Source organism: Cupressus sempervirens, chromosome 9 (assembly GCF_028749045.1).
Source record: "Cupressus sempervirens isolate cs-2001-9-10 chromosome 9, ASM2874904v1, whole genome shotgun sequence".
Lineage (NCBI taxonomy): Eukaryota > Viridiplantae > Streptophyta > Pinopsida > Cupressales > Cupressaceae > Cupressus > Cupressus sempervirens.
Window position 1 is genome coordinate 684,899,467 of NC_143126.1, and position 25,033 is coordinate 684,924,499.

The window sequence follows — 25,033 nt, forward strand, 5'->3', positions numbered from 1 at the left end:
GAGTCGTCATGATCGCCGGGTCCGCACCATCGGCACAATAGTTGAGGTGTATTTGCTGTGACATTCCCCCGCAAAACGCCCCCACAAGTTACATGCTCGGCACTGAATAATCGATCGTCCGTTTGCATCATACTGGATCCAGCTTCTGCTCGTATTGGCATTGTTATTGTTGTTATTTTGTCCACGCCGATTATTCCTGTATCCTCCAAATGTAGCGCCGGGGGCATTCGTGTTTCCGTTGCCACCTGACGAGGAAGCCTCCTGTGTGAGAAGCACCTGCGGAGATCCTCTTGTTTTCATGTTGAAGTGGCAATCTTTTGTCGAATGTCCCATGATCTGACAGATGTCACAGAATTGGTTCTTTGGACACAATCCTTTAGTATGACCGTCGGTCTTACATTCCGTGCACCATAGCTCACTACCTTTTGGCTCCTTCTGCATGTTTTTCAACTCCATCATGCGAACCATATCCTTCTGTAGGGCACGAACCTTCTTGTTGCTGCCTTCGTCGTCGCTACTATCATCTCCGTCAGGCTCGTCGTCATCCGAATCAAAGGAGCTAGTTTTCTTCTTCTTTGTCTTCTGCTCACGTTCAAGGTCCAGTGCTCTGTTATACGCGTCCACATATGATGACGGTGGCACAATTTTCATTTTCCTCCGCAACTTCGAGCATAGGCCGTCCACAAACCATCTTTTCTGCAATCCGTCCGCTAGCTTACTTTCCATTTTGTTTATTAAGTCTTTTAATCTCCTGGCGTAGACGAGTACAGTTTCATGCTTCCCCTGTTTGGTATTGAAAATCTCTGCTACGATTTCATTATCATCCCGCAAGAGTTTAAATTCCGCCAGGAACTCCTTTTTAATGTTATCCCAGGTATCCAGCTTTTGTGGATCCGTATCCGAAAACCAATCAATCGCGACACCCCGTAGGGTTGCCGAAAATTGCTTGACCCATTCGTCGGCATCTGTGATTCCATTTGCCCGCCAGATCGTCTCACATGTCTTACAATGTCCGATGGGGTCGATTGTACCATCGCCTTCAAATTTCAGCAGCTTTTCTTTGGGTCCCGCCATCACAACACAGGAGGTTTGCACTGTCACACCGGAGGTCTGCACTCCACTAGCGATCGGCACTCCCACACCGGCGGTCGGCGCTCCCACACCGGTAGTCTGTACTCCCACACCGGCGATCTGAACTCCTACACCGGCAGTCTGAACTCCAGCATCGGCGGTCTGCACTCCCACACTGGAGGTGTCGATAGCTGCGAACAGTGGTGAAGAAGAAGGATCCACCAAAATTGTTTCCCGCGGAAGTCTATCCTAGACGAAGAGGTCACTCCACGCTCGTGCTCCATCGGCACTGCGAGCCGTGCGAGTTGATGCTCTTCCGTCGGAATTTTCTTCCCTCGGCGAACACAAATTCAAGAACTCCTCCCATGCTTCTTCCACCAATTCCACCCGCTGCCAAGTCTCCTCCAACAATTCCTCTGCAATTCGGTTTCTGTCGGCAATCTTCTGAAATCTTCGTCAGCGTTCAGCTTGTTGTGCCAGAATTAAATTCTCCTGCACAGTATGGATCCCATCTTTTCCCTTCGCTTTATTCCGATCTTTGTTAAGCTGATTTAACATTAATCTTCATTCCTCCCACCTTCCAGATTCATAAGGCAACGGCGCCAAATGTTTACCATACAGGTAAAGAAATCAACACATACAGACAATGACCATGAATCGCAAAATAATATTTGCAATAGTAAGTGAATGATGCTTTACAATGATCCCAGACGGGATATAAATATTACCGCCGAACCTTCCCAAAAGAGTCCGTCGGCAACAATTACTCTATCCGCTACAAACTATTTACCGACGACGTCGGCTACAGAATACAAAAACACCGCCGGACCGTCGGCTACAGAATACAAAAACACCGCCGGACCGTCGGCTACAAAATACAAAATACCGCTGGAGCCATCCAGTCGGCTAAGAAGGGCTTGATGTTTTTCCAGAAAATCATGGTGCCTTTTTATAACTACTTTTGATGCTTTTTCACAAAATTGTGGTTATTAAGAAGCTGATATTGGTTTTCATGTCTCTAGATTAGGATAGGGAAGACTTTGTACCCCAATATTAGGATGGCAAGCACACAATTTTGCTTTGTACTTTGTAATGTGTAGAAGTTTTGTAGAAAGAGGTTGGTCGTTCAGAAGTACAAGCAGGGAAAGTCTTAGAGGCAGCCTCATGCTGCAAAACTATTTGAATAGGAGGAATCATGCCTAGATGACTTGCCGATTATGTTAAGTCTTCTTTAGTGTAGTTAGTTCACTGACCAATGAGGAAGGGCATTGATATAGTACTTTAATATTTATTATAACGGTCATCTAAGTAACTTATTTTCAAGTTAGTCAATTAGTTTGTAGCATAGTTATGGGACTCGGACTTGCCTCTGACTTGGAAAGTCAAAATTCGACTCCGACTCGGACTCAGCAACCAGACTCAAAAATTTGAAAAACCCATGAAATTCAAAGATTTTTAAGGATTTTAAGATTGTTTCATGCATCTTTTAGTCAATTAAGATCAAATACACAATAATTGAGATAGATAGAAGCTACTTAATATACATACACAATTTTGCATAGATCACATAAGTATAAAAGTGAATTTTTGAAGAAAAAAAACTAAATAACACAATATAAAGCTATAAACTATAAAGTATAAACTTAAAGTAATAAACATAGTGTCACTCCAGTGTCAAAGACTCAAATGTCTACAATATTCATGAATTACAAAATCCATGGTATCAAAAGTTCAAAACATTAATCAAAATAACAACTAGAAGACTAAGACTCATAGTAGTCTATGTCCTCCTACGAGTGCACCTAAGAGAAGTCATGGAAGACTATAGAGCCATCTTCTCTCCCCGTGTCTGAGGCTGAGCTTGAACATTGTCTTCATCCTCATCCTCATCCTCATCCACATAATTCTCATCATCACACTCAAATCCATCACTCCTAGCCCCAGGGTCCTACACTCTGTCTATTCACGCTCTAGCCTCCTCGACTACCATCGCTACTGCTTCAGCCTCCCGATCCACCTGATCTACCCACTCCCCATCTTCATCACTGAAGACAAGATCAGCCATCTTTGTGTTCCACTCTGCATGAGGATCAACATTCTCTAATACAATCAATGATGTATCAGTGTAGTGAACAAAGACAAGATCATTCAATTTTTTCACTGCCAACCCATTGCACTTCTTTGAGTGTATGTGCTCAAATAGACTCCAATTATGTTTGCATCTTGATGCACTAGATGGCTGGCTCAAGATGCGAATCACAATCCTCTATAAATTTGGCACCTTTGTGCCAAACATCTCCCACCATGCTTCTGAAACAAGAAAATTTTAAATCATATCAATAACTTTGAATTTATCAAATTAAAATGGTAATGGAATTAGAAATTAGGATGTAGAATCAAAGATTTTTACCAGGAAACAATTTTGTTCTATTTTTCTTTCACAACTCCAGTGCAAATAAGTCCCCTTGAGCTTTCTTAAAAAACTCAATCTCACGGACTACAATCGTTCCAACTCTTGAATTAGGTGACATTCTCTCTACAACATCGTAGAGGCCGCTCCACACCTCATCGTCGACCTTAAAATGCGGGCTGAATTGGTAGGCTGGATTAACGAAGTAGGTTGCTGCATGTATAGGCCTGTGAAGTAGATTGTGCCAACAACTATCAATGACATCCCATATAGGCCCATACCTATCTCGATTTCTTGCCAAAAAAGAGCAAATGGCCTCCTTCACCCTATCCATGCCCTCATAAATGTAGCCCATTGAGGGCTTCTGTCCATCAACAGTTCATAGGAGAACAACAAGCAGCTTTACAAACTATAATCATTATGAAATTTGGAAGAGAAATAATCAGCTTTAAGATTTTTGTTTAAAAAATGAACAATAATTTATAACATAATTTCATAAACTAAATAAAGTTGAAATGAGGACAAAAAGGAAAATTATCATCACAATATCAGCAATCGGTGTCCAAAAAGAAGCCTTGTCAAAAACGTGATCAGCTGCATCAATCCCTACAGTAGTCTTTGTGTAGGATGATGCAATACACTCCTCACTAACAAACATGCGTCTCAAACTTACCTTTGAATCAAGCAAAGATTTCAATGTGAGAAAATTGGTTGCAAATCTAGTGACCCCTAGACGAGACAACTCCTTTTGCTCATTGTGTTTCCTCATGAGGTTGAGGACCCATATATGATTATATATGAATTTGCATACACTCCTTCCTTACTCTATAATTGTAGATCATCTAACATGAGGTCAATGCAGTGAGCAGCACAAGGGGTCCAAAATATGTGAGGGTGTCTCTCCATAAGAAGCATTCCTGCAGCAACATAATTTGTTGCATTATTTGTAACTATCTACACCACATTCTCCTCACCCACGTCCTTTATCACTTCATCCATTTCCTCACAAAGATTTTTAGCATTCTTTGTTTTCCTGAGGCATCAATTGATTTCAAAAAAACCGTGGCACCCGAAGAAAAAAAAACAAATTAGTATAATGATTAATGATGAATCATAATTTATAAACTTAATCAGTACAAGTTCTACTTCTAAAATTTTAATGTCTAAGATTCTAAATACAATTACCAAATGAGGAGACAAGAAAGTTGAAGAGTGTTCTACTCCTATTAGTCCAACCATCAATCGTGATAATGCAACCCTCCGTCTTCCACACCTCACACTACTCCTTGATTGCACCTTCTACATTAGCCACCCTCTGGTTCAAAATAGGGCCTCCTAGCTTGTCAGTAACAACATCGATTCCAATTTGCCAATAACAGGACCTAAAACAAATTAAATAAAATTTAAAATTAAACAAGTTAGTATATTATAAATAAATTTGAAAACAAAATACAAATTAAAATAAACAAAATAAGCATTTTAATGTCTAATGAAAGTTGAAAGTTAAAACTTTGAAAGCAAGAGAAGACATAAATTTAAATTTAAATAAATAAATACTTTGCTACATTGAATGAAATGTTGTTCTAGATGAAGAAGTCTCCAAGTTCCAATTTTGCATATCATGCTTCTCCTTGTTTCAACCTATGCTCTCAAGCGATGGTTGTGCACCTAGAGCCATGTGTGAAACAAACATGCAATTAAGTGTCGATCTTTGCTTACGAATGCAAGGCCCAATGGTCAAGCTTGTCAAAGTAGTGGCTTCCATAAGTTGCGTAGGGGATAATGGACAGCGAAAACTAGAAGATCCCTGTTGGGCTTGTTGTGCCATTTCTTCTTGTTGCTTCTTTTTCAATTCTTTTTTCTCCATTTTTTCCTCTAGAAAAGTTAGCATGTAAATAACATCTTGGGGTACATCTTTGCATTTTTTAAGATCACGCCTAGCTATATGTGCTACGTGATACTTCAATCTATTCATTCCTCCGCCATTGTATACTACACCGCAATGCCAACATGTAACAACTCCCTTTTTGTGCCCCTGGATGGCATGTTTCCAAGCCCTATCCCTTGCTATTACACTTCGGTCTGCATCAAAGTTAAATGAAAGCCTAGTTCCACTTCCCTCACCCTGAGGCATTATGTCAAATTTCAATGTGTTTGCTACTAGCCTTCTGCAATATGAATATATTATAAATAGAAAAAATTAGCATCAAATCAAATTTTTAAACTTTAGGGCCTTCTTACTTTGTCATCAACATAAATTAGAATAAATCTAGATTCTAAATAGTAGATAGCAAAAGCAAAGACTAGACAAATGTAAACAAAATGAGAAGTAAAAAATATGAATGTAAAAGTTTAAAACATATTACGAAACAATACAAAGAAATGCAACTTGTTGCTTACCTCTTCAAATTTGCATAAAGTCAAACAATGGAAATGCAAGTCTGTAGAAGACTCCTCCAAATGCTTTCTTAAGCTCCTCTCAATGCTTCAGTGCAAGATACAAAGTTCCACAAACCATCAACAATCGATACGGGAGAGCCAACTAGTTTGTTGATTTCTCTTTCAAAACCCCAATATTCTTCTCTAACACTTTTCTCTCTCTTGTGACCATAAGAAAATGGTGGAATGACCTTTTTCAGTCAACTAGATGTTATAAGAACCGGAAAAGTCCAACTTAAGTCAAGGTTTTTTATGTTTTTTATGCACTTTTAAGTGTTTGCCGCCGGCGAGAGTCCTAGGCTCGGGACTCGGCGAGTCTGGCGAGTCCCTGGACTCAACGAGTCCACGTGGACTCTGTCAGGACTAGGCCAAGTCCGAGTCCAGAGGCCAATTGCCTCGGAAAGGGCAACTCTAGCTCGGACTCACAGAGTCCTGGTCAGACTCGTCAAATCTGATCTTATGATTCAGTCAAAGTAATACTAAACATTTGAATCTAATCTTATGATTATATTGAAGGAAACAATAACAAATACATATAACTATATATATATATATATATAGACACACATATATATACACATGTGCATACATATATATATATATATATATATGTGTGTGTGTGTGTGTGTGTGTGTGTCAGTGGAATTACTATCATTGTCACTGATTCTAATTGGTTTTCACTTGTAATTAATCATATTGCTATCACTGATCCTTATTGGGATTTATACATTGGTTATCATATGTATTAAGCGTGATTACTGCCGCCAATCTCTAACATTGGTATTACATTCTTGTTAAGTGCTAGTTATGCTCGCGTAGGGTCATGACTCTACATGGGCTTTACTGCCTCCGATCTTTAACATTGATATTACATTGTTATTAAGTGGTAGTTATGCTCACGTAGGGTCATGTCTATGTGGCATTTGGCCATGTAGAGTCATGCCCCTACAGGGACATGACTATTCATTGAATATATATATATATATATATATATATATTATCATGTATCGGTGGGAACTAAATATACCAATCACAAGTCATATATGCAGTCCCAGTGATCTATTCCTCTTGCAAAAAAATTGACAAACAATTATCCATTATCATTCAAGTAGAAGATTCTCCACGCATCAAGTACTATTCTAAATTGAAGATTTGCAATCCACAAATCTGAGATCAAGTTACATATTTTATTACAATCTGGATATACAATTTATTCTTTCAGAGGATGTAATGTTCCCTTTTTAGCATTCATAGCATGATGTTGTCGTTAGCCTATTTCCCCACTGTCCCGTAGGCTAACCAGGACATTAAAGGGACTTAGAGGCCATTCGGCCTAGATAGTTTCAATTGCAGGTCTTTATGAGGGGTTTTGAGGCAACTTTGGGCATACTTACTATTTATAGTAAGTAATCTTGGATATGGTCGGACATCCAGTGGCAGCGGTATGTCGATAGTAATTGTTTAAAATTGGCAAGAAGACTTGTTTATCATTGATAAGATTTGTTATGCATTGATAAAGCTATTTTATAAAGTTAAATTTAAATATTTAACTTTATTAATGCATAGACTATAGTTTGTGGAAAATATTTAAATTAAAAGAGTCCTCTTTATTTTATAACACATTGGAGACATAAGTTACATAAAAGGGAGTGATGTTTTATCCCACATTGAGAAAACGAAAGATTGAGCACTTGTGAGAACACTATAAAAGAAATGGAAGAGCTTCTTTTATTGATGCTTCGAAATATCAAAGAAATTGGAAAATTTTCTGGAGATTATGTCTCAATAGTTTGAAGGACGAAATCCCTTCAAGCTGAAAATCTTGATGCCATTGAAAGATATGAACTTGAGATTCAACATAGTAGCAATTCGAAAAAGCAGATACGAAAAAGTAGTCCGAAAAAGCGAAACCCAAAAAGCAGGCTGAAAAAGCGGGTACGAAAAAGCAGTCCGAAAAAGCGGAACCGAAAAAGCAGGCTGAAAAAGCGGATACGAAAAAGCAGTCCGAAAAAGCAGAACCGAAGAAGCAGTTTGAAAAAAGCAAAGCAGAAGAGGCAGCATTGAAAGAAATTATTACAACCATCTACAACCAGGTTCTTTGTTAGTATTGCTTTTTAGGGTGTTATAAATTTTCAGCTGTAAGTGTGCATTATACCAGCATTATCATTTTGTAATCCATGTAAATGCCAAAGTCTTGGCCATATTTCATGAGCATTGTATTTTTCATTGCAATTTAGAAGATAATAGTTGCTGGTGTTATTTAAGCAATTTAATATCATTATTTATCAGCTAGTTAGTTTGCATACCAACAGTTTGTAAAAATGTCAGTTGGCTGTAGGTGTTCATTTTTCATGCTTAGATCATATAAATGCACTGAATATTGTCAAAATTAGTAGCACGCTCATGTTAGGTCATTGTGTAGTCCATTGTAGTCTTCTAGCACAAGATTCTCATTGATGCAAATTGAAGAAAAAGTCATTTGAAGCTAGCTGAAATACTATATCAGTCATACGTCCCTTGCATGTGAATTGTTTGATGAAATTCTTTGAGCTTTCATCAGCATTTTTTGAGGGCAGATTTGAGGGGGGGTCATTACAGTGGTATCAGAGCTTGCTTGCAAAGTGTTTGACGAAATGTCAAACAACTGAAGTATAAAGATTTTTGGTGTTTGAAGAAGTTATAACCTATTGGGGTTATTACAGTGGTATCAGAGCTTGCTTGCAAAGTGTTTGACGAAATGTCAAACAACTGAAGTATAAAGATTTTTGGTGTTTGAAGAAGTTATAACCTATTGGGGTTATTACAGTGGTATCAGAGCTATAAGTCCTGCCATCCTGTGGAGGTCTTATTTGCAATAGCTAGAGAGAGAGAAAAAAATATATGACAACATGTCTATTAGTCCAGATCAGGGAAAGGAAAGATTCTTATAGATATTAGACACTGTTAGAAAGGTTAATCTTTCCTTGGATATATTAATTGGGATATTCCAAGGGTCCCTAAATGTAGTTTGTCCTCTTGTACACATGTGGAGGACATGTCATTGTTTGTCCTTTATTCCACATGTAAGGACAACTCTTGTTTATTTCTTTATTTAGTTTATCCTCCTTAAGAGGATTGTGACACTTTGCACACACCTATTATGAATGTGGCATTCATAGAAATCGGAGTTACAAATGCAACTCCTCTCTCATCTCTATATAAAAGATGCTCCTCCTTCTTTCTTCTACACTCTTAGCACTTGATGTTATTGTATTGAGCTACTTTTGCTCCAACACTCTCTCTCTCTTCTCTAGGCATTTGCCTTCATTCACCTGGATGGGTTAGCACACAAGTGGTGGCATCATGGTATGGTCACTATGGGTCATGCACACATTACCTCATATATGGAGTTTAAGGAGAGACTGATTGAAGGTTTTGATAGGCCTAAGGATCATACCTTCCCTATGAAGTGCAAAAACTTGTATGAGGAGTTTAACAGACATGCTGATTCGATACAGGGAGACATTAGCATGTCTTCAGGTAATGGTTTATCTGCATCATCTTAACAGGTAGAAGGGGTTACAGATGTTGTACAGGTTGAGCCAGAACGTGATATCACAGGCACACCGGATTGTGCGATTGACACAGATAGTGATTCCAGTACAGTTGGGCTAGATGAAGATACAGCAGTTGAGGATACTGTCATGTTTGAGGATAGTACAGTTCATCAGAAAGTGAGCATTCAGGACTTTGCAGAAAGTGAGTATCAGGCACAGTTGGATGCTTCTTCATATGAGATAGAGGCTAGTAGCTCTTTACTTGGTTTGCCACGCCAGCTGAATACAAGGGACAGGAATATTGTCATGGCTTTATCTCATCACGATAGGATACATGGATTGATTGAGAATCAGATTTGGATGATTCAACTACAGGAGAGACAGAAAGGAGTCACAACAGTTTCTTCTTGTGACGACTTACAGCAGATCAAGGAAGGCATGGAGGCAATGAAGTTGGCTCTCCAGGATTCTGAGAGACATGTGGACGAGCTTTGTCTTGAGGTGAGCTCAGTTCAGGAGTTAGCGCATATAGCAAGGACTCAGTTTTCTTTTACAGTCAGGTCACATGTTGATGATTTCTCAAAGATGACAGAGTTTACAGGAGAGTCCCAAGATCTACGTATTACAGATGATAGCTATTCTGAGGTTACTCCTTTGGACAGTGTACCAGGGATAGAGTATAGTAGTTCGACCAATCGGCACAATCATGTGTCTAGTCAGCTGAGAGTTGGCAAGCGAGACATTGCTATTGCGTGCGAACATTTTGATGCTGCTCGCCAGTTGTTAGCAGTTTATGGATGGGGTTCTCCTACTAGTGATGAGCAGGGAGGCAGTTATCTTTCCTTGACAGAGATCCACTCTTCATGGGAGGCTATTCGAATTCTGAGACAGAATTATATGCAATGGGTAGCCGACAGAGATTATCTTATGGAGTCGGGGAGTACAACATACGAAGCATTATTGGCCAAGGAAGATGAGGTGGGTGAGCTTACTCAGCAGCTCGAGGTGACTTCTGAGATTCTTGAGAGTACACAGTTGGCTTTCGAGGAGTCACAATTTCATTTAGCTAAGGTGACCGTGGAGTTAGAGCGACTGCAGTCTTTACCAGATTCTGTACAGTCACAAGCTATAGTGTCTGCTGATCCGAGGATGTCCATGGTCGAGATTTTCAAAGACAGTGGAGATGGGAATGCATCCATCCTTAATACTAACATTGGCATATCGGGTTCGTTCCCACTAGAGTCAGGATCAGTTGAGTTGGGCGCTGCAACAGATTGTTGTGGTATGCCTGACATGGTGGTGGCCTCTAGTACTGATGGCACGGAGACTAGAGATGTTGTATCAAAGATCATGTGTGATATTGGTGAGCCGGCAATTGGCATGGTTCGTGCTAGTAATACTACTCCCTTGGCGATGTCTTCGGAGGTAGTAGTCAGTTCCAACATGGTTAATGATCGATTGCAGTCTGAGCCACTCACTAAGATTGGCGCATTCTATCGGCATTACACTATGAGGTATGCTCATCCATTTACCTTTGATGACCATGTTGATGAGATGATGATACAGAGATGTACTTTGGTTCCTAGTGCTTGACATCAGTTATGGGACGATTTGACGCCTCGGGATGAGAGTTGTGATGGGCATGACATGGCGATAGGTTCTGCGGTAGACAGCTTGATAATACATGACTTAGAGCAGGAGTTTGGGAGTGATGCTTTAGCGGTTGTTGTTATTGATTCTACGCCTTTGGCTATGACATCTCCTGACTTAACTGGTGATCAGTCACAGTGGGTTGTTCATGTTAAGTTGTTGACTGAGGTTGGTTCTTTTTATCAGCATTATACTGCAAGGTATGTACATCAGTTAGCATTTGATCCTTGTGTTGAGGAGTTGATGGCAGGCAAATTTGGTTTGGGTTCCATTTCTTGCTGTTTATCTTGTGATGTCTTTTCACCATCAGCGGTGCATGGGAGTTATGGTTATGAGACAGTGGTCGGTGATCTGCAGAGTTGTGTTGACTGCAGGAGTTGTGCAATGTGTGGATTCTCCATACTTGGTGCAGTTTCATTCGGGAGCGTTCACCATTGTTGCAGAGTTGGATTATACAATCCGTATAGGCCAGTGGGATGCGTTGATGGTATTTACTATGTTGGCAGCTTGATTTGTCCACTTTACTTGGGTTCTGATGTTCTAAGAGTTTGTGTCTTGTGGGTTTCTAACTGTGGCAGTTGTGATTTTGGAGTTTGGTTGAGCTGTAATTATCAATTTGATTATGGATTCCTCTTAGTTAATTTTCAAAACTTGTTCCAGGAGCCTATATTGACTGACAGCAGTATAGTTCATGACTACATTTGGCATCCAGGTGGATTGATTGGGTTATTGTTCGACCATTGCTTGGGGACAAGCAATTTTGGGAAGGGCGGACTGTAATGTCCCCTTTTTAGCATTCATAGCATGATGTTGTCGTTAGCCTATTTCCCCACGGTCTCGTAGGCTAACCAGGATATTAAAGGGACTTAGAGGCCATTTGGCCTAGATAGTTTTAGTTGCAGGTCTTTCTGAGGGGTTTTGAGGCAACTTTGGGCATACTTACTATTTATAGTAAGTCATCTTGGATATGGTCGGACATCCAGTGGCAGCGGTATGTCGATGGTAATTGTTTAAAATTTGCAAGAAGACTTGTTTATCATTGATAAGATCTGTTACAACATATTGGAGACATAAGTTACATAAAAGGGAGTGATGTTTTATCCCACATTGAGAAAACGAAAGATTGAGCCCTTGTGAGAACACTATAAAAGAAATAGAAGAGCTTCTTTTATTGATGCTTGGAAATATCAAAGAAATTGGAGAATTTTCTGGAGATTATGTCTCAATAGTTTGAAAGACGAAATCCCTTCAAGCTGAAAATCTTGACGCCATTGAAAGATATGGTCTCGAGATTCAACATAGTAGCAATTCGAAAAAGCAATCCGAAAAAGCAGAACCAAAAAAGAAGACTGAATAAGCGGGTACGAAAAAGCAATCCGAAAAAGCGGAACTGAAAAAGCAAGCTGAAAAAGCGGATACGAAAAAGCAGTCTGAAAAAGTAGAACCGAAAAAGCAGGCCGAAAAAGCAGTTCGAAAAAAGCAAAGCAGAAGGGGCAGCATTGAAAGAAATTATTACAACCATCTACAACCAGGTTCTTTGTTAGTATTGTTTTTTAGGGTGTTATAAGTTTTCAGCTGTAAGTGTGCATTATACCAACATTGTCATTTTGTAATCCATGTAAATGCCAAAGTCTTGGCCATATTTCATGAGCATTCTATTTTTCATTGCAATTAAGAAGATAATAGTTGCTGGTGTTATTTAAGCAATTTAATATCATTATTTATCAGCTAGTTAGTTTGCATACCAACTGTTTGTAAAAATGTCAGTTGGTTGTAGGTGTTCTTTTCTCATGCTTAGATCATATATATGCACTGAATATTGTCAAAATTAGTAGCACACTCATGTTAGGTCATTGTGTAGTCCATTGTAGTCTTCTAGCACAAGATTCTCATTGATGCAAATTGAAGAAAAAGTCATTTGAAGCTAGCTGAAATACTATTTCAGTCATACGTCCCTTGCATGTGAATTGTTTGATGAAATTCCTTGAGCTTTCATCAGCATTTTTTGAGGGCAGATTTGAGGGGGGGTCATTACAGTGGTATCAAAGCTTGCTTGCAAAGTGTTTGACGAAATGTCAAACAACTGAAGTATAAAGATTTTTGGTGTTTGAAGAAGTTATAACCTATTGGGGTTATTACAGTGGTATCAGAGCTTGCTTGCAAAGTGTTTGACGAAATGTCAAACAACTGAAGTATAAAGATTTTTGGTGTTTGAAGAAGTTATAACCTATTGGGGTTATTACAGAGAACCTATTGCATTAACATAGATGTCAGCCCTAAAGAACCCATTCAACTCCTAAAAGAGGGAAGGAGGTGAGACGAGGCACCTAGAGAAAACTGGAACGAGAGAAGATAGTCCATCAACACCCCAATCAAACCAAGAAGGGCAGAGGCTTGGGAAAACCAGTAATGGGCCCTGCTAGAGGGAACGGGCCCCGCAATCACCTCTGAAGAATAATAGGCCAAGCAAGAGTATCTGTGATGACCCTCAAAGGAGTCTATGAAACCCCAAAGCCGATGAATAAACCAAACCAAATCAAAGATGGTCATAAGCCTCAAAGAGTGAGCACTGAACTCAGCGAAGCAGAAACTATTGAGGGTAGATCGGTGACATCTGATGATACATCTAAGCAGAAGGGTTTGGACTCTCAACTAAAGCCCAGTCGGACTCAAGGAGAGAGGTCCCCCAGACAGTAGAACCGTAGAGGATACTCAATTTGACCGATGAGTCTAAAGGGACACCTTGGTCTTGGTATCCTAGAAGTGATGTATGAAGCATTGTCTCTCAAGAGTAACAAGATACCTATCGGGTGGATATTTTGCAACCAACAGTTTTGAGTAAAAATCCAATCACAAAATAGGATAATTAGCCACAGCGTGTGAGACAGAGTCTCTCCTACCTTAAAGGAAAGGCTCCCCCTTCTCACCATTCCTTGGATCGATTCAAGCTAAGCAACAAGTCAAGAGATTTTGTAAAAGGGGTGTTACTAATATTCTTTCCTCTTATCTTTCAGGAAAGAATCCACTTACCCGTGGAGCGAGTAATAGGCAAGTTGAAATCTCTACCTACACTTCTATCTAAAGCTGAAAACGGTAATACTGATAAACCAACACTAACTCAAAGCCTAGCTGAAAGTGTATCGATTTGGCTCTAAGTCCAGTCATACTTCTATATGGAAAAAGCTTTACTAATAGGGCACAAAGACTTCTATAAGTAAAGATATCTTAACCATTTTGTGAATAAAGAAGAAAATACAAGCTACAGACAAGCTTCCAATTATATACTTCCACAATTTCTCTTTGTCAAAGCTACGGCTCCAATTGCTTCTTAACTCTTTTTATACTCAATTAACAAGAACACAAGATAACATTGATCAAAGATAGTGTATGTGAATTACAGACAAAGCTTCTAATTCACACAAGTAACAATCTCACTAAATCAAAGTTAAGTCTCAATTGCTCCTTTGTATTCACTTTTCTCTCGAAAAAGTCCTACACAAACAAAGTTCTGGTAGCAAAATTTCTTTAGAGCTCTCTTGCATACAATATAGATAAAAGATGATTTTACAATGAGGGGGGCACTCCTTCATATAGGCACAGGAATTGAGAAAAAGATGGATGAAAAAGTGGGAGCAACTCAACCAACTTTGACGTAGTCTAACGACAAGACAAATTATTGGGCTAAATGCAATTGCATATGCAGCTCGCATTACATGTAATTACATTTTTTCATGCAATGCATCCTCTTAGATCTACAAAAAGAAATAAAAAACAAAAATAACAATCTTACAGATTGTTCTTTAGTGCCTTCGACTTGATGATGACATCATGCACTGTAGCAAGATCAGAAATATTCATTGTCTTCGATATGGCCTCTATCCTCACTTCATCTACATATGTTGATTGTACAACCTTGGAATTTGTTGCCAGAGAATCTAACAAGTGCTTCGTTGAGGATTTATACAAGAGAAACTGGTTAATCGTGTGAACCAAATCTTCAGAATCTCAATCAGCATTGATCCTGATTGTATATTCAGAAGTTGTCCTTTCAACTGCAATGAGATTACCGCATTCATCAAGAACCTGACATTCCATTTGTCCCAAGTCACAAGTGACACATGTTTCTACTCCTTGACAATCTCCAAGGGCTACCTGCAACTTTGTAATCAGCTTCCTCAATGTTTCTTCTTTGTAGCCCATAAGTCCTTGATACCTGAAGAACATTTCACATGATGGAAGAATGTCAAGTGAGACCAAGGCATATAGATCAAATTTTGAAATTTCATCCCAATCATTGAGGATATCCTTCAAATCATCTGCTTCTTTAGTCAAAGAAGAGATCAAATTTTGCTCCATTTCATTCATCTCTTTGACACACCTAAGAACTGCAAATGTTTTTGTAATGGCTTGAACTCCTTCAGAGATGATTTCTCCTATCCAAGACATGGCGGCTTCAATCAACTTTCTTTCCTTGGATGGCTGAGACATAATAACAACACTTTGAGAAGATTGTTGCCAAATGACTTCATTTAGGCGAGAAACCTCCTATTTTAGTTGAATCTTCTTTTCCCATTATTCACGATTGTTGTTCGATACATTAGCTAATGCATCTAGAGCATCTTGTAAACAACTCAAACGTGACTATTTCCCAATTTCAACCTTAGTGAACTTGTAATCAAAACGAGTAAGTTCTTCAACAGGTTTGTCCACCAGTGGCTCAGCAACTTCTACAAACTTTGTTTTATCCGAGTCAACTAAGATCCTTGTAGCAATCTTATCTTTCAAAGATTTGGACTTACTTTTCTTTACAGGGAGATTATACAGAGGTTCAACCACTTTTCTTCTCTTCATTGTGGTCCTGCTCAACCATGCAGGCAAGGTGAAACTTCCATCTGTGGAAACAGGTACAGTGGAGACCATTGGCATTGATCCAAATTGTATCTCTGTCATGACTGAACAAGATTCAATCTACACAGTTAAATTTATAGGTGCATGACAAGAGGATTTTGGCATGAAGAGTTCAAAGCCTGTCAGAGATGTATCAAGTTGAGAAACTTGACCCTTCGTAAGAGTTGGAAAATCCTTAAAACACATTTCCCAAGTGTTCATATTGTTAATTTGCCAAAATGAGAGGAGTGGCTAAAAAAATAGGAATAGCCAATGTATCGACTACTGAAACTGGAATAGAAGGTGTGTAAATAGTGGAAAAATGAATCCACGTCATTTATCTCATCCAGAAAAAGTGTTTCATGCATTGATGGTGCATGAGTTTGTGCAGGCCTTCGGGGAGACATAATCATGACTTCCCCTTCTTCCTCCTCATCTTCTTCATTTGATTCTGTCTCTAATTCTTCCTCTGATTCCCCTTATGATTTCTAAACTAGTTCAAGGATCTGAGATGATTTAGATCTAAATTTCAAAACCTTATCAAATATGGAGAAAATGGTTATTCGTTTACCTAAGCTGAATAAAGATCACTCAAGCATATGCAAAGGATGCGCTCTGGGTAAGAACACCAAAAGTCCATTTCATGATAGCACTAGGAAAACTAACAATGTTTTGGAATTAATCCACTCATATTTGTGTAGACCTATATATGTTCCTTCTCTTGGAGGATTCTAGTACTATATACTTTTTATAGATGACTTCTCTAGGAAAACTTGGATTTACTTCTTAAAATGTAAAAAATCAAAATAAATCCTTAAGAGATCTAAAAAATTCAAAACCTTAACAAAAAACTTATCAAGACACAAAATTAAAATTCTTAGGGCTGATAATGGAGAGGAATATACCTCAGATTTGCTTAAAGAGTTTTGTAAAGAAACATGAATTAAGAGGGAGTATATCATTCCTTATAATCAACAACAAAACGGAGTAGCAGAAAAGAAGAATAGAACAATTATAGAAGCTACAACAGCTATGATATTTGATCAAAATTTAGAATATTATCTTTGGGCAGAAACCTCTTGTACTGCTGTCTATATTCAAAGCAGAAGTCCTCACTCCTACCTGAGAGATAAAACTCTTGAAAAAGTCTTTACTAAGGTTAAACCTAATATAAGTCATTTTAGGATTTTTGAGTGACCAGTATACATACATGTTCGAAAAGAAAAGAGAACTAAGTTAGAACCCTACGAGAGGAAAGTAATTTTTGTTGGGTATAATGAAACATCTAAAGCATATAGGATTTTCATACCTTGTCAAAAAAATATTGAACTTAGTAGAGATCTAATATTTGAAGAAGATTTAGCATTCAAAAGAGCCCTAACTATTCGAGATCCCTCTCCCTTATCTAGTTCTAAAGAAAATACTGAATTTAAGTTTTAGAGGAGGAACATTGAAGAAATTGAAGATGAAATTCAAAATCTATATCTTGAAGAAACTCAAAATTCAAAGAAAAGACCACTTTGGGGGGCCATTAAGACAGTAGAGGAAGCATAAAACTCCACTGCACCATCTAGAACCTTCAAAGAAAGAAAAAGACCCAAAAGATTTTCTAGTTATGCAACAAACAAGAGTGACTTGTCTAAATCAGAACCAACCAATGTTTCAGATGCTATTAAACATATAGCTTGGAAGGATGCCATGATAGAAGAATACCAATACATTATGAAGAATGATGTTTGGAAAATTGTTCCAAGACCTAAAGGAAAATCCGTTGTTACTTCTAAGTGGATATTTAAAGTCAGGCATGTTGCTGATCCTAGCATTGAAAAATATAAAGGCAGATTCGTAGCCAACAAGTTCTCTCGGAAAGAGGGGATTGATTATGAAGAAACCTTTGCTCTTGTTGCCAGATACACCTTTGCACGAGCAGTCCTAGCTATTGCAGCATCAAAAGGATGGAAAGTACATCAGATAAATGTAAAAACAACATTTCTGAATGGAAAGATTACAAAAGAGGTATATTTGGAGCAACCTAAAGGATTTGAAACTCATAACCCTGAAGTTTTGTTTACAGGCTCAAGAAAGCTCTCTATGGGCATAAACAGGCTCCAAGTGCATAGTATGAAAGAATTGATAAGTATCTCACCAGCTTAGGATTCTCCAAGAATGAAGCTGATCCAAATCAATATTATAAAAAGGGTAAAGACGATATGATAATTTTGATACTGTATGTTGATGATTTACTAATAATAGGTGATGATCATCTCATAGATCAAGGCAAGACAGATCTAATCAAAGAATTTGAAATGAAAGATTTAGGACTCCTTCATTACTTTCTAGGACTCGAAGTATGGAAAAATTCTGACAGCATCATACTTAATCAAGGAAAGTATACATTAGACATCTTGAAAAGATTTGGAATGTGGAATTGCAAGCCTATATCTTCTCCAATGGAGACTAATCTACATAACCTTAAGGAAGAAGCAAAAGAATCACCTTCCATAGATTCTACTCTTTACAGACAAATGATTAGGTCCCTTATGTACCTGGTAAATGCAAGACCTGATATTTGCTAAGTTGTTAATGCCTTAAGTCAGTTTATGTGTGAGCCAAAGGAGATTCACCTAGTTGCAGCCAAACACATCATGAGATACTTAAAACGCACTCTTAACCTTGGGCTGAAGTATGAAAAAGTTGAATTGCACCTACATGGGTACACAAACTCAGATTGGGTTGGAAGCTTTACTGACAAGAAAAGCACTTCAAGATGTTGTTTCAATTTAAGGCTCAACAAAGATATCATGGATATGCAGAAAGTAGTCATCAGTAGCACAAAGTTCCATAGAAGTCGAATACATTAAAGTAGCAATGGCCTCACAGGAAGCAGTTTGGCTTAGAAAGTTACTTGTGCGACTATTTGGTCAAGCCATGAATCCTACGATCATTCATTGCAATAATCAAAATTTCATCAAGCTTTCCGTGAATCCAATTTTTCATGACAAATCCAAGCATATTGAAATTTCTTACCATTATGTAACAAATATAGTGGATAGGAATACATTAAAATTAGAATTCATTTGCACTACAGATCAGACAGCAAATATTCTTACCAAACCTCTCTCTCGAGCAAAGATAGATCACTTCAGGAAAAGATTTGGTATGGTTGAATTGTAATACATTTGTATTCTTTAAATTTTTATTAAATTAATTTTTATTGTCAGGCTACTGATTGTTATGGGCTCCACCATTCGTATTCATTATCTAAGAGGTGACGATCTCTGAGATAATGAACACTTGTATAAAATACATTATGAGAGACGATGGTCTCTTAGATAATGTGTTGAACAATAGAGATCTACTGTCAGATCTAGATGAGTTCAAGATCACATTGTGATGTAGACATTGTTATGCCTATGAATCACAATTTGAATAAACGAAGAATTTTATTATTCTCTGAAGTTTATCCTGTGTTCTGGTAGGTATTAACTCAGGATCATGTTGTGATATAAGATTGCCAGTACCTATGAGTCACAACTTGGATAACTGAAGAACTTAATCATTCTTCGGATTTTATCTTGTGTGTTGCATTCAATGCAATACCGTCACCACTAGTATAAGTTATAAGTCATATCACAAGATGTTAATATGAGCTAGTATCATGAGTACTATGATACCACATGCTTAGAAGATTCAGATAGATATAGGTATCAATCTATGCTTATTCATCTTAATTGATGTTGCTAGATATGTTATCTCTCAGTACGATTATCAAGTTAAGAGGGAGTGTTAAAATTGTAACTTCGATTATCATGCTGAACTGATTGTACAGATCACACAGATCTTATCTAGCATTATATATATATATATATATATATATTAAGAGGGAGTGCTAAAATTGTAACTTCGATTATCATGCTGAACTGATTGTACAGATCACACAGATCTTATCTAGCATTATATATATATATATATATATATACAATTTTAGCACTCCCTCTTAATATATATATATATCTTCCTTCTTAGGCATTATCGGCATCGCTTTAGGGATAGTCGTTATTAAGGATAAAACTTCTCTAAGTTACTTAATGTCTTTACAAATCATATTCTCCATTGAGCGCCAATTATGGGAGTACTATTAAGGTCCGACCTAGATAGGGTCATGTCCCTTCAAGGGACATGCCCTTTGATTGTCATAAAGGACACACAAAGAAATATAGTTGGCTCCTTTAAGCAATTCTACCTTATACGAATACTTGCAGAGACAAAAACATATCTGAATAATATTTATATTATATACATTACTTCATACAAGTCTGAATCACAAAGATCATCTTCAGCAAACATCATAGAAGTTATTATCTCAGTTTGATCACACAGAATTTATAGAAACTTTACACAAACACCAAAACATGAGCCAAGATGCAATGTAAATCACCAAACATGCCAAAACGACTCCTCTTGCCAAAACGTGAGCCAAAAATAAAGATATTTGGTAATTTCCTCAAAAACGTGCCCTTGAATGAAGCTGAAAATAATGATTTTTAAAAAGAAAAATCTGTATTCATTGTTTGAAAACCCATGGATTGGCAAAAACAACCCTATTGGAGAAGATTTCAATAAAATCCATGAAGGAAATCAATCAGAATCCCTAAAAATGGGTTCTTGAGAACTCTTTAAATGTATTTTCTCCAAAAATGGGTTTTAGAAGGGCATGAGCATGAGTTTTAGTGCAAAACGCATCTTTTAGAGGTGTATGCATATTTTAAAAACTCACATTTTGGATGTGAATGCATATTTTTTAAAAACTGACCTTTTGGAGGTGAATGCATATTTTAAAACATGCATATAAATATTAAGGCAAAGCTCACCTTATTGATGTCATTGCATATTTTAAGTGAGCTTATATGCAATGGCATCAAAAAGGTCCACTTTTAGTGACTTTGTACATCTAAGTTGAAATTTTCGTGCAATGGCATGAAGAATATCCACTTTTCATGGATTTTACATGTAATGACATGAAAAAGGTCCACTTTTGATGACTTTAAGTTATTTAATTAGCACATTTCAATTACTATCGCACCTTTAAAAAATGTATAAAAAAGGGGTCATTACTATTGCACCATTAAAAAACAGTATAAAAACCTTGCTTTCCAATTGTAGATAGTTGCAGAAAGTTCCAAAACATTAGCAAAAAATCGCAATCCAAAAAACCCACAAACTCACAGAAAAACAAAGTCAGACATAAAAAGAATGCAAGGAAGAACTTTGATTCTGCCCGAAACCTTCACTGACAAGCCTAGAGAACTCCCCACAAACCAAAAAACCTTTCAATGTGAAAATTGCACATTGTTTTTCAAGAAAAGACGCTAAAACTCTTTAAAACCCTCAATTTTCCATTAAAAACAAAACAAAGCTCCTTCAGAGACCCTCTTTCTGACAAAATGCGAACTCAGAAAACACTCAATCTAAGTTTATCAGGAAACGCTTTATTGTTGTTAAAATAAGGTAAAACATTCTTTTCAAAATTTCTAGAATCCTTCATGATTTTGCATTAAAAAAATCATTACAAAATACTTCTAGAAATAAATTTCAGGCATTGCAACCTAAGTCACAATGTTCGCCGAATTTTCTGCTCCAAGTTTGGAAAAGTTCGCCATAAATTTGTACAGCGATAAAGCTGCAGTCATTTCTATTTAATATATTTTGATTGTTGTTTTTAGGGTTTTTGGCAGAAAAAAATAATAAATATGGCCCTTGTGTTCGCTAAATGGCATCAATTGATTGAATATTTCCACGAACGGAGAGCTAGGGTAAATATATTTGATATGTTTGTCTGCAATAATCAGTTGTGGTGGCCATTGCTTTCCTGATCCAATGTTTCGTGTTCATCATTTCCCAACCTTCATTGCACTTTGTTCATGATTTTTCAATGGTGTTTGGTGGTTGTTCAACAGTGTTTCCTCAATATTTTTTGTTGTTCAACATTTCACAACCTTCGCCTTCTGCTCGTGGCTCAGTGGCACTGTTGCAGGCTATCTCGTAGCTCTATGGCAATGTTCAGCATTTCATCCCATCGACATAGTCTACACAATTTTAATACTAATGTTTGAAATATTATAATTTATTGAATTTTTTTCAGGTTTGACATTTATTTCAAAGTTTAAGCTTATTTAATTTGATTTATTTAAAGTTTTAAGTTTATTTGTAAATAAAATAAAATGAATATGTATATTTTTAATTAAAACATTAATATTATGTTTATTTGTTATTAAAATTATTGTATTACTTTATTTGTAATATTTTTATTTTATAATCAAAGTAAAAATGGAACTACATATTATAATTTATGTTTATTTATTATTAAAAGTTAAAAAATTAATATTTTTTATATTTATAATTTATTTATACTTATATTACTTTATTCATATTTTGAATCTTAATAACATATATTTATATTTTTTGAAAATTACATAAGGTGAATTTAATGTTGAATTTATTTCAGTACTTTTGACTTGTCGAACTTCATCTAAACTTTATAGTAGTCGAACTCGAACTCGAACCCGAACTTTGTGACTTAGATTGCAACTATGAATATTAGAAATTTGTCAAACACTAACCTATGGACTCTGATACAATGAAATGATAATTGATAGAATTGATTTTGAATATTTAATAAACAGGAGATACTCCTTAAATTACAAGAAAATCCTTCCATAACAAAAACAATCAAGAATTAAAGATAAAATACAAAGTAACTAAACTAATTAAACAACTCAAAAAACAAAAATGTACTAAAAACTAACACGATTATTATACTGAATTATATTAGTAGATCATTATACTAAATATTACAATATTATTTTATTGATTATTTCTATTATAAAAAAAGTTTCTTTAAACAAAGTCTTAGATTATACAAATATATAAATTGTATGATAATAAAATATAAAATAAAATAAACTTGAAATTTCAAATGTAAAACAAGCCGCCCAATTTTGGGCCTTATGGACCCTATCTTCATCTCAGACATAATATCAAATCTTGGAGCAATTTAAAAGGCATGTAAATTGGATTATTGAAACTGAATTCCTTAAATTTTCAAGCTATGAAGCTGGAGAAGACGAAACCTTTCAGAAGCAATTTCAGAGGTAGGATGAAACCCCTTGTAAGAAATTTTGGAAGTAGGGCAAAAACCTTACCTAGCTTAAGAGTTCTACATCAAGGATTGCATGTAGGCTAACACTGAGGGAGTAAAAATCACAGGTTTTGTGCTGAAGAGATCTGCAAACAAATTGAGCACTAGCCCTGCATAGAAACCTGAAATAACAGTTGCTAGTCTACAGCAGAAGAAATGTACTCAGTCACAGCAGTTTGCTATGGCAGAAATTACTATTATAGCCTGCTGCTTGTCTGCACCTCATTGCAGATCTGCATAAACAAATTTTGAAATTATTTCATCTATAAGAGTTAAGGCAGCATTCCAAAGGGAAAACTCATTTCGCTGCCCAGGGCAGACTCTGTCTTAAGGTTATAGTAACATCGTATTCTCCAGATCTTACCACCATACTGAATAGGAGGGCCTACACAAAGCAGAAGGCAACAACCAGCAGCCCTAATTCAGTTTATCACCCCACCAGCCTACAGCAACCAATCATAGCAGTACATAGGGGTCAAGTATAAGCAAGGAATAGACCCAGATATAATTTGCTGGTGTTGGGGCCAACTCATATCTGATATTATCACTTGTTTTTGATAGGACATCCCTGCAGACATGTTGGATATTTGGTTGCATTAAAGAAAAAAGTAATGAATGAACAGAAGCATTTCTGGTGTAATGAATTGGATTATTCAAATCAAGTTACCCTGAGACTGTATATTGCTGCAAACTGTGTAATGTGCAAATCTATTTTTTGATTTGTATCACTTACTTTGTTCCTTTTAACTTAAAAATAAGGAGGATATTTCAAGGGTTAAAGGTTTTTATGCTTACATCTATTTTGTAAGGTTGTATTTTTTATTTTCCAAGAGGAAACTCTGCTAAAATTTCCCTTGCATTGCATATAATTTATGTTAACCTTATTGTAGAATTGGGACAAATGTTAGGTTGTCTTCTATGTGTATGAGACCAAAAAACAAGATGTTAACTGGTTGAATATGAGGTTGATTGTATGGAAGTATTTACATGTCAAATTTGCCACATGGGATTTTATGCAGAAGCATCTACAATTGATCAATGTCAATGACAACATGTGTGAATGGGGGACATGATATGTCCTTAATCCTATATTGTGCATAGGGTTATATAAGGTCAGTTGGTGGCTACTTAAACTCTTATTAAATTATAAAATCATTCATAAAAGCTTAAATAGTTAAGTCAGCCAGCGCGGGTGGCATACAAGGTATAAATATGCTATATATAGGGGTAGAGGTTAGTGATATGCAGATTTCCTATACTACTCTTATATTGTGCAAGTTGTTACTTTTGATACTAAAGCTCAACAACCCTAGAAACTATAAATTACTAAATAATTAATGTTAAATTCAAGTCTACAAGATCAAAGAATAAGTACTTCACCTACAAAATCTAGAGAGACAAAAAACCTATGACTTCATTGATTATGGTGATGCATTAGCACTCTCAATTCCAAAACTAGTGTAACCATACCCTCAATTGGACAAAACGATCCCTAAGGTGATGACGACACAAATAATGTTGAAGATAACCAGAACAATAAGGATGGTAATATTAAAATGAAAAATATACACAGCATATAAAGACATGTTGGGTAATGACGAAATACCTATCAATGATAAATTGCTAGTGGTATGAGTTTGATTAGTTTGTGTCCACATAAATTTGAACGACAATTATTGGCATGCATTAGCATAAGGATTGTCAATATTGATGTGTGAAGATTTTCATAAATCATCATTCAAAACATCAACTTCTCATTATCATAAACAGATATATTACATCAAGCAGCAACAGGTTATTCTAATTTCTAAATGCAATTATATGTGAATCTACTGTTATTGA

General features: G+C 36.7%; 1 protein-coding gene across 1 annotated transcript in view; it reads right to left on the reverse strand.

The window, feature by feature from the left end:
- Positions 1 to 25,033, reverse strand: part of APC7 (tetratricopeptide repeat (TPR)-containing protein) — a 316,090-nt gene that overhangs the window by 182,634 nt on the left and 108,423 nt on the right. The gene's annotated exons all lie outside the window — the stretch shown is intronic.